Genomic DNA, 13,484 nt, shown 5'->3' on the forward strand with positions numbered 1-13,484 from the left:
TACACGGGCAGAAAGTTGAAAAGCAACAGCTGGAAAGACCAGACCCAGCTCACTTCTTTGTGGTCCTGTTGCACGCAGAATGGGTGGACACGTGGGGGGTGTGTGTGTGCTGCTGGAGACTCCTCTCCCATCTAAGGGGTCTCCATGGCTGGGGTGGGTGATGGTGCCTATTTTGGCATCTTCAGAGCACTATCAGCTCTCGTGATGCTGTTGCAAATCTTGTAATGTTTGAAGTTTTCCTTAAAGCCCCGCCTCCTGCTGCAAAACGGTGCAATGAAATCTCAGGTTTCACCAGCAAAAGGGTGCATTTTGGACTAATGCATTTGCTGGATGTTGAAGACAATTTTTGGACACTGATAGTCCAGAAAACTAATGGAAAGAGCAGGCTGGAAGCTGACTCATTGCACTTGAATACTTGGGTCTGCCCACCCTGCTCTTCCTTGACCTTTCTCCCTCTGCAAGAACAGGACCATGATATTGTAGGAGCAAGGCCTTACAGTGACTTATCTTGAAATTTCCTTCTCTCAGTATCTGTATTGCTGAGTGATTCATCTCTTTCCCCACAAGATGCACACAAGGAAAAAACACCAGGGAACCTTGAGCAGTGATTTTGGGTCCTCTGAACAGATTTTGAGGACGCTGCTTTGCACTATCCTCCCCGCATTAAGGTCTATGCTCCTACCAAATGTCTCAGATGCTCAGCAGAAAAAAGCATGGTCTTGTCTACTGCTCCCACACTCAGACCCCAGGTGACCTGGCTGTTATGCACATAATTGCAAAATTATATGGAGTTATCTACACAGAGCCCTGCAAAAATGGTGGTCTTGCAGGAGGACCTGAGTTTTTTGCTTGTGGGTACTTCCCACCCTGACCTACTGAACCAAATGTATTATTATGGCAAACAAATGACTTGCAATGACTCTTTCAAATGTGCAAATTATTGTCAGTTTATCTGTGCTCTCACAACAGATTATCAGATTTTAATGCACCAGAAAGGTCACCTCATGTGCTTGGCCAGGCAGAACCATGGTCTGTCTTATCCCACACATCGATATTTATGATGTTCCTCCTGGTGCATGGTACATTTCTCCCTCAACACCACAACACCTATTATAGCTGAGCAAATCGTTCCCAGATTCACAAAAATTCAGGTTCTTTGCTCTCTAAGCTAAGTCTGCCTGCAAGGACCTTATTTAAAGCCACAAAAATCGCATTACTCTCAAGAAAGGAGAATTACAGTAGCTATGCTATATTCAGAATAATGTTTGAAACTGCACTGAAGCTCTGACACGGACCCAGTCCCAAGTCTTTTCATGGCCATGCCCAGTGGTCACTGCTCAAATGCTTGCTGAATAAAACCAGAAAACCCCCAAAATGTGTCCCATCTGGAACAGAAGATTTTATAAACGCACCTTGTCTTCCTCGTTTGTGTGCCCACAGTTTGCACGTTGCACGCGGAGGGAATTGCAGTGTCGGTTGCAGTCACTATCCAGATGTGCCCATAGTTTTAGACCCTGGGCACACCACCCAGGGTGAAAGTTTCCCCACATCTGCTGGGGATCCAGCCCTTCTCCAGCCCTTCTATTCCAACCATCCCAGGACTTCAGCCAGGCAAAGGCCAGGCCAAAGGAAGGCTGGGGGAGGGAGGAGGAAGGGGGGGGCAGCTTGCCCCCCAGGGATACTAGAGCCCCTTGGAGCTTTGGCTCTGGCAGCCAGAAAGCTCCAAGTACAGCACTCAAGCAGACCCCTGCCACCATAAATAAATAAATAAATAAACAAACAAATAAATAAATAACTGATGAGAGGATGCAAGTGCAATAAGCTCACAGGCATTTCCAAACGTGCTGTTACCCCGCAAAACAGAGGAGCTGGTGCTGATGGAACTCAGCATAACTAGGAGATGCGAATCACAGGTTTGACTAATCCATATCTGCTGAAATTCCGAAAATCAAAGAGGAATGGTGCAGCAGAACAGAGGCTCAGGCACACAGCAGCAGCGCAGTCCCGTGCTGCTGCTGCTGCCATCGCTTCACTGTAGCTGCTGAGGTCAACCCAGTTGTCCCAGGGAAGAATTTGGTTCAACAGGTCCCCACCAAGAGATTTTCTATACCTCTGGCCCCGGCAGAGCCTGTGGCTCACGCTACCTGCACCTGGAAAACCCCCTTGGAAAATGCCCGAACTATTGAAAAGTGGAGAGCAACAGCAAAAAAATAGATTCTCTTACAGCAGGTACTGCCTGAGCACGATGTGCCTGGGATGAGCGGCTGGCGGGGCAGCCCGGGAGCTGTGCCACCCGCAGAGCCCCCGCTGGGATTTCAGAGCCCGGCTCTGGAAAACCCAAACCGGAGAATTCCCAGCTGGAGAACCGTCAGCCAACAGCCACCCGACCGCTCTACGAGGAGAAGAAAACTCTGCCTACCTGGAAAACGAAGTCATGGAACTCAGCTTCCCCCAACCCTCCCCAAGGCCGGGGCGCAGCGCTGGGGAGCGGCGGGACGCGGAGCGCTCCCTGCGGCGGGGGGCGAGCGGCGGGGCGCGGGGCGGAGCGGCCGCCTCCAGCCCCCTCCCTCCCGTCCCTGGCAGGCTGGAGCTGCCCTCTGTGTTCCTCCTCCTCCTCCAAAATCCGGCACAGCTTCCTCTGTAGTAGCCCCAGCCATCCACGGAGAGTCACTGTGGGTCCACCGCCACCGCGGGAGGGTCCCCTCCCACCCGCCCCCCCCTCAGGGGCAGATGCTGGGCTGGGGCGAGGCTGTCATCTTTGGAGCTGAAGGCATCTTTGTTTTCAAGGAGCTGGAAGAAGTCTCGTTTTTCCATGATGAGGCCCCTTTTCGTGGTTGGCATTGCCGCCCCACGTATTTATACCATCAAATAACGTTCCTTTTTCTTTCCCCCTGCTGTCCTCCTCCTCCTCTTCCCATCCGAGTAACGTGTCCTGAGCGGAACAAATAGAACATTTTTTAAAAAAAGCAACTTCCATCTTGGTCTTTGCAAATATCCAAACCTTGCTCATAGTCTTCCAAGTCTGAGTATTACTATTACCTCTTTCTATTGATTCATTTCTGGGTTTTGTTTTTTTGTTGTTGTTGCCTTGGAGTTTTTTGGGGGTTGTTTTTTTAATTTATTTTTAGTTTCACAGGCAATTTTAAGCTCTGCTGAATGAAAAATAGGGGCAAATATCCCAACAAAATATGGACAACACCAATGACTTCCAGGAACGTGGCCTGTTATCCCTTGAGCTATGACTTTGTGTCTCCAAACTTCTGTGTAAAGGGACAGTGTGAAGGGACCAGAACCGAGCCACAGCTGCCAGAGAAGGTGACCACAGTGCAGACACCCCAGTTACCTTCCATTTCACTGTGCTGGCTCCCAAGTAGTGACCAAAGCAAAGGATTTGTCTCAGGAGATCTCCGAGTAAGCTGCTAACCCACCACTCCTGACCTACAGGAACATGTTGCTGAGGCTGTTTGTGTTTGCAAAAAACATCTGAACTAGCAGGCAAAGATAATAAACCAATTCCATGTAGCTGCTCGTGCTTATAAAGGTACATTTCTGCAGTGTCTTCTGTGTCAGCACCTTCACCCGCAGTACCCTGGTGGACATGGCAGTATTGGGTTTATGGTTGGACTCGGTGATCTTAAAGGTCTTTTCCAACGTAAATGCTTCTGATGCTCAAGCATCATCTATAGGGGCCACAGCCACAAGCTAGAATTTTACATGCCCGTTTCCCCGTCCATCTTAAAGCCCTGTGACAGAAGCAGGACTCATTCTGGAGCAAGGGGATGCTGAAGAATAAACATACCTGAGAAACAAGACATTCCTCAATGACTCCTTGGAAGAGCAAAGAAAGATTTTGTGGGGCCATCGCTTTCCAGGGGCACTACTGCAGCTCTAAATGGGATGGTTTCTTTTCCTCTGGAGCATCTTTAGTGGAGTCGTCCAGCCTCTGATGACAGCAATTTATGGGACCATACATGAGATGTCTAAGCAAAGCATTCATCTTCTAGTAATCTGGCAAACATACCACATACCAGGCCATTTCTTTCGCCTACTTTGCTGTTAAGTCCAAGTTCTGCTGCGTGCATGAATACACATCAATGCTGCTTCTAATCCATGTTCACTATGTCTATTTCTAGGTGAATCTGCTGCTGCAGAAGCTATTTTTCCAGCAAGATGCTTTATCACAAACAGCTGGGCAACACATCTGTCTCCTACATTGCTGGTGAGTGCCCAAAGTGTAGAAAGGGGGAGAGCTCAGGCCCACACTTCCGTATCTCCCTCTTCCTCCTCGCAGACCTGTGAATATTGTCTTTTGTCTGCAGCTTCTTGACCACAGGACCTACAGACTTTTAGCTTTGTGAGCTTCTTGAACTTTCTCATGTCAAATCAAAACCTTTTCCTGCAGCTTGGCGTGACATAATGCTTTGTCCCCATGAGGATTCTCATATATTTTACAAAACAGCCCCCTGTTGCATCCTTTCCCTCAATAAAAAAGGCTAATTTGGTCTTTCTCACCTACCCAGGCATCCATTTTCATGACATCTGTAGGAATATTATCTTCCCACCAGTCGTAGATGGCCACATCTAGTGAGCTCATTTCTTAGGTTGCGGTGGTCTGACATACAGGCACACTGAAGCGGTAGTATGTCCTGTTTACACAGAAATTCAGGCAAAATAACCTCAAAACAAGATTATGCTCTCGTCTGGATATTTTTTACAATCTTTTTTGTAACTCGCACCATTAAAAGCCTGAGCTAGTACTCTGTAATTCAATTTTGTTCTTGTGAATGGGATGAGAATGTAGGAAGCTCTAGAGGAAAATGGACGTAGGGGAGACGACAGGACTAAAATTTTATTTACCATCTTCTTTCTTCTTTGTAAGAGGAATCAAGATGGGCAAAGACATTTCTTTTTGTGCGCAGAGATCCTCTTTTATACATAGCTCTTGCTCTCTGCGTACAGAGGTCTGTGCAGGTGAGGAATCACTGCCTTTCACTCATGGAAGCCTCATCCACTATTTCTGTCCTCCCTTTGGCTCCTTTTCCTAATCCTCAAACCGATTGCCTTTCTTTTCTTCTCCTTTCAATAGAACTGCAAACCTCATGGTAAGATTTTTGCAGAGAATGCGCATGGACGTGGATTAGTTGCTCATACTTTATGTATCTGACCTGTATACTAGTATTGCTGCTCATGGAACACCCTATACACCGAACAGATAATTACTATTCAATTACATTTAAAATGGAGACAGAGGAAATGGAGGAAAATGAGGAGTGGAAAGCAAGAAGGAAAAAAAATGCTTGATTTTCTGCTCTCCTCCATGACTCTGTATAGAGTTTGAAGTAAGGGAGTCAATCAGGCACAGACCACAGAGGGCTACTCTTTCAGCGAAATCCCCTTGTAGACTTAAATGGGATTTACTGTATGTTTAGCTGTTACTTTGTAAACTGTGTAGCTGCTCTTTTTTTTTTTTTTTTATTTTAACATCTGACTTGTAACCCTCAATAAAATACAATCTCCTAGTTTTAAATCACTTACGTACATCTGAAACAGTTTTATGGGACTGCTGTCGTTCTCTGGAAAACAGCTACTGTAGTTTCTTTGTGTCTGTCTGCAATTGCATCCACCCTTCATGTGATTCTGAGTTTATACAGTGGTCTCCAAGGGTCTTGTTTCCTAAATAATGTGAAGAGAACCAAAACTGAGGCCAAGACTATTAAGTGCTTAGTGAAAGTAACTAATGCTAGTTTTCAAATATTTATAAGTATGCAGTTGATAATTTCAGCATTTTCACTGATGACAAACAGAAGGGTGGATTTTACATCCTTTCGTAGTTGCCATTTTCTCAAATTCTTGCTTCCTAACTCAATTCAGACAATGCATTTGTATTTCTGCCCCTGCAGCCGGCAAACCCCTGCTCCTCTGAGGCTCAGGGTTGTAACTCTGCCGTTTGCCGTGCTGACTTCTCTCAGCACCTGAAGTACCACAGTCCCTGCAGACAAGGCTGCCTCCGGCCTTCTCACTTTCAGCCAACTCTTCCCTGTGTTTGAGCAGTGGGGCCAAAAAAGCATCTCCCCTAGTTCCTTCATTCATCACAAAATTGCCTTCAAATGATTCCAGACCCCCCTCGTGGTGGCTGTGCCCAGCCACACTGCTCTCCTAGCAGGTAGGGGGGGGGTTAAACCCACTCATGAGTACTATGCGGCTGCAAGGATTCCTCCAAGTGCCTAAAGAAAACTTCACCCACCTCTTCTTCTTCATTGGGTGGGCTGCAGCAGACCCCCACTACAGCTTCATCTGCTGGTCCACTCTCTGGTCCTCACCGCCCCCAGAGCAGACGCTGGGTGCAGGCTTGGCTGGCTTTGAGGCATCCCTGGCAGGTCATGCTCATACTCGCCAGTGCTCAGGAGAAGACGTCTATTAAAGAAAGAAAAAAAAAAAAAAAGAAAAAAACATTTTCTTTTCTAGATTAACCCAGGTCATGTACGTGAACAACAGCCCCCATGGTGTTTGACATTCTTGAATTGTGGTAAAATGAGACACAAAGGGGAGCCTTTCTGAAGAGAAAAGCAAATGTTCATTTGATACCATATTTTAGCAGCATTTCCTGGGATTTAAGCCATCAAAACCAACTGCTCCAGGATGTTTAGAGAGTCACCATGAACACACAAGTGCAATCTGAGGCTTTGCATACTTTTTTTGTGTCTTAATATTCTGGCGTTAATTTTTAAGTCTCCTATGCTATTGCAGTTCTTATTTACTTATTTACCCCACTTCTATGTTCAGCATTTGCGTGCTTATAAATTATTGTTTGCTAACACATAGGGAAGTACTGTTTGGAGTTTCGAGAATTTTGTTTTAAACAGCCCCAAGGATTTCCCAACCTACAAGCGTTATTGAAGCCTTGCCAGATGCAGACCCATATTGGTGACCATGTGGTTTTTCACTAAAGCTCAAATTCCTTAGAGGATGCTGATATCGCAGAGACTCTACTTTGTTTAAATAGAGTAGTGGGAAAAACGAGCGGCCAGAAATGGAGGTGACATCCCCCATCTCCCGGCCACTCCCATGCTGCACAGACTCCAGAGAAGCTTACGAGTGAGAGCCACCAGTAATGCATTGCTGTGGTGCAGCTTGCTTTTGCTGGTGGCCCAAGGACCCGTTTCGGTTCTGCTCTGCCCAGCAGAGGTTTTGTTATGAGACACTGCTCAAGGGAACGGCACGCTCCTGCTCTCTGTCCCAGCTGCAGGCTACTCCTTACTGAGGCTTTGCTCCCACAGCCAGCCATGAGCCTCCTTCCCCACATTTTCTAATAATCCTCTGAAAGCATTTGTTTAGACCTCACTAGTGTGGAGACCCTTGATCCGAGTTTTATTACCCTTCTGCTCAAGATCTCCCTTCCCGGGATCAGTTTGAGTACGCTGGCTTGAAGAAACAGCAGGGATGCTCCGGGACTCCCGTGCCAAGCTGCTCTGGCTGCACATTTTCTTTGGGTCTTTGAAGTTTGTCCTTTTGAAATTGAGGCCATACTCACAAACTTGTTAATATTTTACCTTCAGTTGCTTAGTCCAAGTTTATTGTCTAAAGTCAGCTTTCTTAAGTGCCCTGACGGGTCACCACTTCTGGAGCTGCTCCCTCCCAGCAGGGTGAAAGCCCAGGGCTTCCAGATGACCACTTCTGGGTCTCTTTGCCATTGGGTGGAGGAGTCACCTCGGGTGTTTCAGTACCAGGAGGGTGCCCGGGGCTCTCCCAGAGGTGCCAGGTAGCAGCAACACCAAGTCACACATGAACCCAGCAAGCAAAAAAAATGGGTGGACAGAGAGCAGAGAGAGCGGGGAAAGGATGGGCTGAAATCCTTTCTCCCAGAATACTTCCCCTTTTACCAGTTTCACAATCCTTGCTTTTTGATGCTTTCATCTCTTGCAGCACATTTTTTCCATGCAGCCAGTCAAGACGGTTGAGTCCCCAAACTCATTGACTCATTGGGAAGAGCTTTTGCATAGTGAAGCAATTGCATTCCAGCTCCCTGGCAAGGCAGGGCCTGCGAGGCGACTGATGCCTCCGTGGTCCACAGTACGCGCCGGATAACCCCGAGCTAGCTTTGTGGAGATTTCAAATCAACTTTAGTTTTGTAGCCCAGGGTAGGGAAGGAGTTAAAACACACAGTTTGCGTCTTTAGGGCTTCGTGGTGAAATACAGGGAGAGCAGAATAACCCAGCTGCATTTGTTTTATTTTCTTGTCACCAGAGAAACGAGAAGGAAAAACTTGCAGTGGTGTTTCCATGAAATTAAGAGAAAAAACCACATAGTTTATAGAGGAAACCTCATTCGCCTCCCCAGCCTTTTACCAGTGATGGTTCAAAAAAATGTACATTTTTTAACTTAGTCACATCCCACCCCACCCACGGTCCTTAACACCACGTACAGACCTAAGAAAGATTTCGGTTTCTTCTTCTGCCGATGATCTTCTATCTAAACATTTGCTTTTTTCACTGCTGGAGCCTGGAGGTACAGCCTCCCCATGAAATGACTGCTCTGGCTAAGGTTACAAATAAAATATAGACCTCCTCTGTTAGATTTCAGCTAACTGTATGAATAATATTCCCTCCAGACATACTCATTATATCAAACCATAAATCTACTGGGGGACACTTGCAATGACTAATGGGTATAAATAGAAAGGAAAGGAATTAATTAGGGCCTTATCCTGGGAAAAGAGGGGGCTGAAAGGGATCAGATAGGGGGAAAAAAGCCTTTCCTCTGAATGTGGGGGTACAGCAGTGTGGGCTGCTGGGCTGGGAAGGGGCTGGCCCCAGTGAGTGACTTTCCTCAGGAGTCTGGTGGCCTGGCAAGGACACATTAGGGCTCAGCAAGTGAGCTGATTTATTTGAAATGCTAATCTTGCCTTTAATCCCAGTTTTGTCTCTCTGTAACCACACTATTCTCTTGCCCTCTGGTTTTAAATAAATGTTTCCAACATCAAACTGTGTAGGCAGCTGAATCCTTGGGACAGATTATGTGTAATTCCCATTTCCACAGGACCAGTAAAGAGGAATTAGAAAGGAAATATGAAAAAAACCCCACCGCCCTTGAAGCCAATGAAAGGCTTTTTACTGGCTTTAGGGACCTGTGATTTAGGTCCTAGAAGAAAATCTGTAACTTCAAGACTGAAGCAACTTGTAACTAAAGATGCTCACCAAGAGAAATCATTACGTTTAGCTTCTTGAAAACCCCTAATCCTCACAACCCCGCCAGGAGGTGGGGGTAACCTGAGAAATGAGCTTGGCTCTCCTCATTGGGATGCTTTAGGCAGGGTACAGTAGTGCAGCACTCCAATACGAGCCCAGGTCAGTAGGGAAGGCAGCAGGTAAGGTCTGCGCTGCCTAACACTGCACTGGCAAACCAGTTGCACGCACCGGTGGGTTGATGGGCACAAAACACCGCACAGGTAAACGACAGCAAAGAATAAAACGGAACAGTAATAGCTTCTGGAGTTTCTGCAGTGGTGAGGAACTGTACTGAGCTACTCACTAACCACATTGCCCCCAAACACTCTGGAAGACAAGTGCAGTCCTAGAGCAAGGGATTCCACCGTGGCCCTTTTCACGACCTGAATATGGGCTTAAATTTGTCCCAGGTTAAACTACCAATAATTTGCAAATATTTTGCACAAATGTGCAATCATAGTCATTTGCAAAAACAAAATTTTGCAGCTAATTCAAGTCTTGCTATCAGTGTATTCCACAGGCACACAGATGTGCCTCTGGACTGGAACAATAGAGACCTCTGATATCTGAGCCAACCTCAGCCACCAAGTCACGAAGCAAAAGCCCAGCGTGTCCCCACCCCTCCTTGGACTGACTTTACGTGCCGAGCCCTCCTGGGACTTGCTTTCCTCCCCCTGGTTAGAGGCTGCAGGGAGCTGCCCTGCTCTGCTGACACCCCTGTCCTAGGGAGTGTGGTGGGCAGCCACCCAGCTGCTGTTCCTTGGCTTGCAGAGCTTTTCCAGTGCTCAACGGCTGTTGCTTTTCACGTATTTGATGTGAATCCAGGGAACCAGGAATCTTTGGTGCAGCTCCCTGGGTCACGTACAGCAGAGCATAGCTTGTCTGCTTTTGGCATGGTGCTTAACACCTCCCCTTCCCTTACACACATGCTTGAATTTTTGCTCTAATACAAAATGTTAGAGGCCCTCGTTTCATTTGTAGCTATAGACTGATGCTCAAGAAATGTATAATTCTGTAATGAAGTGTTCTCCTGGCCAAATACAAGATTGCAATAAAATTTCCCTCTGCTGTCAGGCGAACTCGCTACTACTGACAAGAAAAAATGGTATTTGCACCATGTCATAAACATTTGAACAGTAGTTTTATGCATGTAAGAAATGTAATATAATTAGATACATAGTTAGTGTTAAGAAGATGATTCTTATCTGATGTCGTTTCAAAAGGCCTCCTACAAAGTAAAAGAAAAAACCAAAACCAAAAATTATGCTGCACTATTAACTTGTATTCCTCTGAGGCAAAACAAGCAAATACTCTGCAGAGTGAGTGAGGGATACTGAGGCACAGAAGGAGAGCGATATTCCATGCTTCCTTGGATTCTTTTTTGATGGTACCTTATATCAGCCCAAGAGAACACAGTCACAAGGAATCTAAAGTATTTTTGCCAGAGATGTGACATACCCTTTTAGCAGGGGAACTGAACATCTGTGCTCTTTATTTGAGAGTTAATGTGAGCCCAACCTCCAACAACAAATGAAATCATTTTGATCACATGCACACAATAAATAACATCTTATGTTTATACTACTTTTCCTGAAGGCTACCAGTGGAGTGCTTATCTCTCGTCCAAAGAGGCATGACATTTTCCAGCTTCAGTGTGTGATAAACAAAATTAACAGTGGGGAGGTGAAAGTGCAGGCACTTTCTTTTACATACAGTTCTTCTTTTGCTTACAGTGCTTCTCCCTCCCTTCTGTCCCTCGCCTGTCCAGACTGCGACAGCCTCCATCTACAAAGATAAAAGTATACATAGAGAAGCAGAAATGAGCAAGAAATCATGCATTATTTGTTTGTTTTATAATTATATTCAGGCACAGGAGCCAGATTTTCATTTTGCATTGAGATTTCCCCTGCACCACTCTGGCAGTCTCAAGGGTCCTGAAGTGGTTGACATTACCTACCCGAGTGCCTCTTCATGCAGCAGCATGATTAGTATAACCGCATTAAAAAAATGTACCCTGCCATGGAATCGTGAAGCAGATTGTTTGTGCCTGTCCTAAAGTCGTGGTAGTCATTTTGGCAAGCTCACCAGTCTGCTCTCAGGAGAAGCTTCGAGGCTCAACAGGTGAACAATGTACGAGGTCAGGCAAACATGAGCATCCTTAAAAGCAGCCCGCTCATGTTGGCACACCTCCCCACCTCACGAAGGCAGGATGGACACCCTGTCCGCTTAGCCCATCTCTGTCAGACATGAAAAAATCAGAGGTGCATCTGTGCTTAAGGCATGAGTTAGCATAGCCCACCGTCGGGGAGGCACAGGGACAAGCATGGTGAGAAAGGGTGAAGGCTGCTGGAAAAGGGAGATGGGAAAGGAAGGAGTTGCAGGAGCCACTGTGGGGAAATCAGCCTCCCACATCCCTTCAGGGGAATCCAGATAATTGACGGCTGTAGGAGTGCTTGATAGAAAACCCCAGACCAGGGACACTTAAGTTCCCCAGGCCTCTCATCAAGAACACATGGATCCCATTGAGAGACCACAGCCTGGCCAGCACTGAGCAGACATCTCCTTGGGGGACAACAGGGGACTGCCAGTGTCTGGCAACAGGAGACAGCAGGCAGGGGCTGGTTTTGGCAAAGCCTCTGCCATCCTTCGTCACTGCGAGCAAACAGCGAGCTTGCCTCCGGTCCAGGAGTTTGCTCTTGAAACCTCTGGGAAGAGGTGTGGGAGCACAAGAGGTGCCAGATCTACATTTGCCCCTCCACAGCTGTGGCTGTAGGTGCTGCAGCTGCCAGAGAAAACCCATGTGGGCTCCCTGCCACCAGGAGCTGGCACTGGCCTTCAGGGAGCACACCAGAGAGGACCTGAACCAGAAATGCCAGTAAAGATTACAGCCCGGCTTTGCTACCTCTGAGATGCTGACATCCATGACCAGCACCTGCCCCAGTTTCAATAGCATCATGCTGACTTAAGAGTCTGCTTTCAGGGAAAACAGGTTTCCAGAATCAGGAGCTGCTTTCATGCAGCCCAAAGTCCACATTTCAGGGGAACACGCATTTAAGAGCTGTCATTTGAATTACAAATTAACGTCCAAGTCTTTTAACATCATCACAGCCTTAACATACATGTGCTGTAAACTACCCGGACAATTAGGGTAGACACGGTAATACTGTGTCCATGCACTCAGTAAACAACGCCCCTCACCCTAAATTAAGAGCATTACAAGTTTAAACACATACATGTGACAATCTCCACCCCTTGTCCCTATGGAGGAGGACACAGGGCTTACACTGTGATAACCTCCATCCCTTGCCCGTGCAGAACAGAGATCCCAGAACAAGACAGCTACTTGAATATTCACCTACTGCAGACTCCACGCACTGTCCATCCATGGCGGGGGGATCCCCTCTGCGGGAAGAGCAGGATGGATCCAGTGCTCCATGTACTCCTCCGCTAGTCCCTCCCAAAGGCTCTCTCCCCTGCCTGGCACACTGTGGGCCCCAGCAGCCTGCTCTCAGGAGCCAACGGCTGCATCCCACCAGCTCCGGTGTCCCAGCACCACTGTACCCACTGCAGGAGCATCTCCCTGTGTCACAACCAAGTGCTGGGGTCCCCCCTCTGGGGGGGTCACTCCTCCCTCACCTGCACTGGGGGCAACTTCAGTGCTGGCTCCCAGCCTGGACCCCCCAGTAGGTGCCTCAGTTAGCAGCTCATTCCACCCTCCAAGATCCTCAGTTGGATTCTCCAGCCTTGCCCAGCAGCTCCAGCCAGCTGGGGTGAGCCCCGGGCACCCCCACAGGGGAGCAGCACATATTACTCGGGGTCTGGCACCCAGCACAGCCCTGCTGCAGCTCCCAGGCTGCAGTGTCTGGGTCCTGCACATGGGAAAGGTCCCAGATCCCGGCCACCAGGGCAGGGGCTTGGAGCGGGACCCATCACAGGTCTGGCTTCCCATCTGAGGAGAGTGCTATGGGCTCTCGCACATCTCTGAGCTTCTCTCCTGTTCTTCTCCCTGTCCGGGCAAAGACAAGACTGGATAGGACACAAGCAAAAAAACATAATGCACATGCTCTCTGCATCCCGAGCCACGGGGTGAGGGATGCTACACCATGTGCTGTGATGGTTTTAAGTGGCTCTCATCTTCTTTTCTTGAATTTTTTGTCGTAACAAAGCCCAGAAAGCCAAGAGCTGTAGACAGGACTTCATCAGTGGGGCCCAGTGATAACAACACATTGGTTCTTCCCACGGTGGCTCCCTGTTCATCGG

At 47.6% G+C, this 13,484-nt stretch overlaps 1 protein-coding gene across 2 annotated transcripts in view; it reads right to left on the reverse strand.

Moving 5' to 3' along the window:
- The window catches only part of COL6A2 (collagen type VI alpha 2 chain), a 28,379-nt gene extending 25,801 nt beyond the window's left edge, over window positions 1–2,578 (reverse strand). For both annotated transcript variants that reach the window (XM_080399223.1, XM_080399224.1), the window contains exon 1: window positions 2,420–2,578. The gene's annotated coding sequence lies outside the window, so the exon portion shown is untranslated. The remainder of the gene's footprint in view (window positions 1–2,419) is intronic.
- Window positions 2,579–13,484: the final 10,906 nt, after the last annotated feature.

The sequence above is a fragment of the Falco punctatus genome (assembly GCF_963210335.1).
Source record: "Falco punctatus genome assembly, chromosome: 8".
NCBI lineage: Eukaryota > Metazoa > Chordata > Aves > Falconiformes > Falconidae > Falco > Falco punctatus.